Here is a 7,040-nt window from a genome sequence, read left to right on the forward strand (position 1 = left end):
ATATATATATATATATATATATATATATATATATATATATATATACATTGGTGTACTGGAACAGTTTCCCCCTTCTTTTTCCTTCCTACAAAATAACATAAGTGATTACCACGCAACCAAGAACTGGGTGATTCTTGTCCATTCACGAACAGTGTATTTTGTTAATAGGCCCACAGGCCCATAATTTATTTATGGTACAGTACATCTGGCTGTATGTGGGGTACTACACAGTAGTTTAGTTCACAACTGCAAGCGCATAGGGTACTATACAATGTTATACTTCACTGCTGCAAGAATAGGTGCTATGTGATGGTTAAGTTCACTGGGTGGTGAATGATGGTGAATGATGGTGAATGAAATGGAAAATAAAACTGAATTAAATTAAAATAAAACAAGCCAAAAATACACGATAAGAAAGGGAGTAAAATTGTAGATGATAGTTTGTTACATATTGATTTCTTTTGATTGAATATTTTTTGACTACATATGTCGTCAGTTTTTTTTTTTTTTTGTATTGATTGTGGCGAGTATCAGTAAATTTGTGGTCAGTTTTTGACTGGATGTGTGGCCAGTTTTTTAAGTACACAAAGATAGATGATCAGTTTTTGAGTATGGTTAGTTATTGACTGGATATGTGGTCAGTGTTTGACTGGAAGAGTCAATTGTGATTGAACAGATGATCGATTTTTGACATGATATACATAGTCAATCTTGTACTCGTTTAACCTTTTTTGGATATGCAGTTTATATATATATATATATATATATATATATATATATAACTTAAAATCGTGATTCTACTGAACGTGCAGTAACTTTTTGTCCTCATATTATTTACTGAGTATATGACAAGTTTTTATTAAAGTGGGTGTTTAGTAATTAAGTTTCAACCTTGATGTATAACAATGATGGACTTTTCATCAACAGTTTTTGTTGCCAAATTTTTCTTTGATAGATTTTCCATTGCCAACTTTAGTGTTGCTGGTACTTTTCACTGACAAACTTTTCCATTTATAGAGTTTTCACAGCCAGACATTTTGTCTCCAAAATTTCCATTGCCATGCTTTTTCACCAACACACTTTACATCATCAAATGTTCCATTACTTGATTAATATACTGTAATCCATATTTTCTGTTTTCTTTGTTTTCTTTGGTAAAAGAACATTGTTTTTCCAGTAAAATATATTTCAGTTATTTGAAAAAAAAAAAGGCTTATTTTGTATTAAATTCATTTTCATTTGAATAGGAAAAAAAAAAAAATTTGTTTGATGACTGAATGTCTGGGCCTGAAACATGTGACCACAATTTTTATGACCCAAGAAAGAATTGGATGAGACAGCACAAAATTTATTTGTCATTCACAATGTAAATGTGTGTGAGTGTGTTTGAGTGAATTTGCATGGAGGTGTGCTAACCTCATCTGCACAAAACAGTATGTGGTGAGCCTTTCTATGCAAGTGTGTGTGAATGTGAGTAACCTACCTGTGTGTATGTATATGTGAGTATATTATGTGTGTGGTCACTTGTAATGAGCAAATATTTATTAAAAAAACCTACAACACAAAATCTACAAATAAACAAAAATATGTAAACATTTTTTTGAGCAATTATCTGAGATTTCTTGAATTTTGAGGTGCTAGGGATGGCATGGCATTGGGTGTGGTCAATAAGAGTGGGTACATCTTTATCATCATCATCATCATTTATTATTATTATTATAGATGTTTCCAACCTAGTTTGGATTTTTTGCCATCAAATTTGATGGCAAAGAATCCAAACTAGGTCGAAAACATCTATATTATTTGAGTTCAAATTCCATTGATGTTGGCTTTGCCTTTCATGCCTTCATGGTCAATAAAATATGTACCAGTTGAGCACTGGGATTGATGTAATTAACTAGCCCCAAATCCTACAAAAATTTCAGGCATTGTATCATTATTATTATTATTATTATTTATTAAAATTCACAGCTTACTTTGCTGGGTATGATGGAAAGTGTCAGATGTCCACAGCCAGCAGACTAAGGTGACACTTGTTTTACTGGTCATGCTTCAAGAACCCTTCGAAGAATTCTTGCAGTTCCAAGTAATGCTGATTTTTGTTGGCATTCTACCTTCACATTTGCACCGATTTTTTTCAGCCATGCTGGTAGTTGAGTGCTGATACTTTCAAGTGCACCAGTTACTATTGGTGTCACGTCTACTCTCTGCATTGACCACTATTATCTTAGTGATAAGCTGGCAGAAACGTTTGCATGCTGGACGAAATGCTTAGTGGTATTTCATCTGTCTTTACATTCTGAATTCAAATTTTGTCAAGGCCTTTAATTCTTTCGGGGTTGTTAAGTTAAGTACCAGTTGTGTACTGGGGTCGATCTAATCAACTGGCCCCCATCCTCCAAAATTTTGGGCCTTGTGACTAGAGTAGAAAAGATTATTATTATTAATTTTTCAAAAATATCTTTGCTTCTCTAAAATAGAGCAGATGCCCATTAAGAGACAGATTTATCACAGCTGAAATGGTTTTGACCATAAGTCTGCTTGATCAGAGCTGGCCTGAGGTTAAACAACAACAAAACCAATTGTAATGGCCCATTGAGGACACCTATACATGGTCGCTCAACATGCTAGAAATAGCAACCAAGTCTCCACTCAAATCCCACCTTAACATCTTGAGAGGAGGAAGAGCACATCTTAGGATAATGTTCCTAGATACCCTAAAGAGACAGACATTCCAATCAGGACCATCCTTTGTTAGGTGGTCTTTTTTTCTTGATCAGGATTGATCTGGGACTACCTTCACTTACTAACATTGTACATCAATTTAACTAACAAGCTGTGTCTTCTCTCTTTCTCTCTCCTTCTGTGTTTCCTCTCCTACCTCTGCCACAACAGCTTCTGTTCATCTGAATGTGTTGTACCTATGTTGGTCTACTCTGTTGTTTGGAAAGAGGAGGAGGAGGGAGGGATTGTGGAAGTAGAGAGCTATACATGTAAGCATGCAAAGTTTCGTGTCCTAATATCACTTAATATCATCTGAAAGAGATGACAGTCATCAAATTTACCATCTATCTCTTGGGTAAAATCATTGATAAACAGAAATGCCAATAGTACTCCAGAGACTGGTTTAATAAAGCTATCACATCTATAAAGGTATCACAATGAAAAGAAAAAGAAAAACAACAAACAACTGGTCCTCAACTAGGCCTTCTGTCAGTATCTTCTGCAAAAATGGTCTTGATTGTCATTGTGACGAGAAATATCTTTGGCATTAAAAGCTAATGAGGAAGTCTCTATGCAGTCACTTGGCCAGCAAGAGATAGCAACTAAATTTCCTTCAAATCACAGCTTATCATTTAAATAAAATGTACATTGGAGAATGTGGTCTTAGGTACATTGTGCCAAGAAAAAAATATGTATAACCATAAGACTATTCAATGAGCATTGGTCTAGTGCTAAACTAGACCAATGCTCATGGTCTTGTGACCACTTGACATTAAACATGAAGACCTGATGTTTGTTGGGGAGAAGAGAGAGTGGAAGGTTCAAATCTTTCCCAAATGTATTAACAATATCCAGAGAGAGATTTGAAATCTAGTTGCAGTTTCTGCTCTCCTTGAGTTTAGCCTCCCGCTCTATAAAGGGTGACGCAGTATTAACAATAATAATAATAATCCTTTCTACTATAGGCACAAAGCCTGAAATTTGGGTGGAAGGGGTTAGTCGATTACATCGACCCCAGTGTTTCACTGGTACTTAATTTATCAAAGACAAAGTTGACCTTGGTGGAATTTGAACTCAGAATGTAAAGATGGACAAAGTCCCTAGTGGCATTTTGTCCAGTGTGCTAATGATTCTATCAGCTTATCACCTTAATTAATAATGGTTTCAAATTTTGGCACCAGGCCAGCAATTTTGGGGTTGGGGTTAAGTCAATTATATCTATCTCAATGCTCAGCTGGTACTTATTTTACTGACTCCCAAGAGGGTGAAAAGCAAAGTTGGCCTTGGTAGAAATTGAACACAGAATGTAAGGCTAGAAGATATGCCAATAAGCATCTTATCTGATGCTGACCAATTCTATCCTTTTGCTGCCTTTATAATAATAATAATAATAATAACAATAATAATAATAATAATAATAATAATCCTTATTACTATAGGCACAAGGCCTGAAATCTGGGAGAGGGGATAGTTGATTATGTCAACCCCAGTGCTTGACTGGTACTTATTTTATCAACCCCAAAATGATGAAAGGCAAAGCCAACTCAGCAGAATTTGAACTCAGAACATAGTGATGAGCAAAATACTGCTAAGCATTTCATTCAACATGCTAACAATTCTGCAAACTCACTGCCTTAATAATAATAATAATAATAATAATGATAATAATAATAATAATAATAATAATAAATATAATTCTTTCTAATTTTGGTACCAGGTCAGCTGTTTTGAGAGGCTGGGTGTTAATTGATACCATTGATTTGAGTGCTTTACAGGTACTTTATTTTATTGACTGTGGAGGGAAGAAAGGCAAAAATTGACCCTAGCAGGAATTGAACTCAGAATGTATACCACAAGGCATTTTGTACAATGCTCTAACAATTCTGCCAATCCAGACACCCATTAGTTTTTTTTTTGCCTGGTTTTAGTGAAGGCTATTTTATGTAGTAGTAGTAGTAGTAGTAGTAGTAGTAGCAGTAGTAGCAGTAGCAGCAGCAGCAGCAGCAGTCAGCTGTGCAAGGATGAAGTTTCCATTTTGATATTTACAGTTTACAGTCTTGCACTTTGAATCCTCAAAACAGGATCACTTGATAAATTACACTTGGAATTTTCTTCTTACTATATTCATTATCTGAAATGATGATAATAATAATAATAATAATAATAATAATAATAATAATGATAATAATAATGATAATGATAATGATAATGATAATAATAATAATAATAATAATAATAATAATAATAAACAACAGCAACAACAACAACAACAATGAAAACAACAGCAACAGCAACAGCATTAAAAATAATCCTTTCTATTATAGGCACAAAGCCTGAAATGTGTGAGGGGTAAGGTAAGTCGATTGTATTAATCCCATTGCTCAACTGATAATTACTTTACTGACCCTGAAAGGATGAAAGGTAAAGTTGACTTTGGTGGAACTTGAAATCAGAACATAATTGTCCAACTCATGCCAGCATGGAAAACGGATGTTAAATGATGATGATGACACTCTGTACAATCCTTTACACTTTGTGGGAACCCTTAGTGATTATCATCATCATAAGCATCATCAGCATCATTATTATTACTATTATATGCTTGACTTTAATAAAGTTAGGTCAAGTTATTGCTATGACTAAGGTGCCATATATTTGGTTTTGCACAAAGTATTGTTCTAGAGAATATATGGCACCCTAGTCATAACACCAACTTGACCTTCTAACTTGTTGTCCCTTGAGGTCTCTGGGTGAGACTTGGAATCAACTTGCACAAACACAAAACAAAAGTCAAACATATAATAGTAATAATAACGATGATGACTATGATGATGATAATCACTTATTTACCAATAATTTTTTACAGTTTGTTTAGACAATATTGTTAATCATTCTTTCATTCCTCTACTCTTTTTATCACAGCCTTTCTGCTCATCAGGCATTTGTGTCTCTCTTCTACTATTATCCCTGTTAGGAGTTCCCATATATTTGGTAGATGTGCAATTGCTTCAAGACAAATCATACATGGAAATGCCGTCAGCCTGGCCTGCTTGAGAGGCCAGTGACAAAAATTTTCTCTATGCACTAATCGTAGGCATGGCTGTGGTAAGAAACTTGCTTCCCAACTACATGGTTCAGGGTTCAGTTCCGCTGTGTGACACCTTGGAGCAACTGTCTTCTTCTATAGCCTCAGGCCAACCAACAGAAATGTAAGATGCCATGTTTTTCTCAAAAGCCTAACACACTGCCTGGTCCAGCAATCAAGACTATGATGTTGTAATTTCAAGTGCAATACCCAAACCACTAAGCCATATACTTTCACCAGACTAGACTGACCTTGCATGCTTGCTTCATGCTCTTGTTTCATGCTATTGCTTGATGGGGCTGGGGTTCTCCCAGGTTAGCAGTCTCAGACACGTCATCATGCATAGAGACAACCTGGCCCACCAGTGCTTGCCACTGCTGATGGTCCCATGCCAACCCCTCTGCATTCTCCAAGGTGACATTGAGCCTCTGGAGATCTTCCTCAATCGTGTCCAGTCATCTGGTGCAGGGCCTTCTATGAGGCCTCTTCCAGTCCACAGCAGACTGACCTGGGGCTAAATAACAGCAACAACAGGAAAAACAATAATAATGATACTATCTCCCAATGAGACAAGATCATAGAGTTTACATGAACACATGAGTACTTTTAGTAATCAGTGCTTGTTTTAATGGCTCTTGGTGGGATAAAAAGGTCATGGTGACCATACCAGAATTGGAACTCAGAAATGTAACTGAATACTGTCAGTGTGGCTATTAATGTGCCTTTCAATTTTATCAACCAGTGAAACAAGACTTAGACAAACGTGATCTTCTGCCACATCTGATTAAGATCTCACGCTGTCGAGGATCTTTTTTTTTTTTTTGTTTTACTTCCAAGGCCAATTAGATATGATGCACATTCACACTGAGAGAAATCATCATCATCATCATCTTCATTTTTCTTCTTCTTTTTACTATTATTATTATTATTATTATTATTATTATTATTATCATTATAATTATTATTATTATTATTGTTGTTGTTTTTATTTCCTTCGTTTTCCTCCTCCTCTTTCGTCTTCTCTTTCACTTCCTCCTTTCTCTTTCTCCTCCTCCTCCTCCTCCCCTCCTCCTTTTTCTTCTTCTTCTTCTTCTTCAATGTCCCTATCAATGTCGTGGACACCATTCAAACAAAGAGGGGAACAAAAACTAGTAAAACTAGACAAGAACTTGTATTTTCAGTTTATACAAAAACAGTGACAACTTAAAAAGAAAGAAGTCTGTCGAATGGG

General features: G+C 35.4%; 1 non-coding gene across 1 annotated transcript in view; it reads right to left on the minus strand.

Moving 5' to 3' along the window:
* Positions 1 to 597: 597 nt before the first annotated feature.
* Positions 598 to 7,040, minus strand: part of LOC106882400 (uncharacterized) — a 29,608-nt gene continuing 23,165 nt past the window's right edge. The window contains exon 4 of the transcript XR_008266692.1: positions 598 to 4,855. This is a non-coding gene — a transcript (uncharacterized LOC106882400). The remainder of the gene's footprint in view (positions 4,856 to 7,040) is intronic.

Source organism: Octopus bimaculoides, chromosome 24 (assembly GCF_001194135.2).
Source record: "Octopus bimaculoides isolate UCB-OBI-ISO-001 chromosome 24, ASM119413v2, whole genome shotgun sequence".
Classification (NCBI taxonomy): domain Eukaryota; kingdom Metazoa; phylum Mollusca; class Cephalopoda; order Octopoda; family Octopodidae; genus Octopus; species Octopus bimaculoides.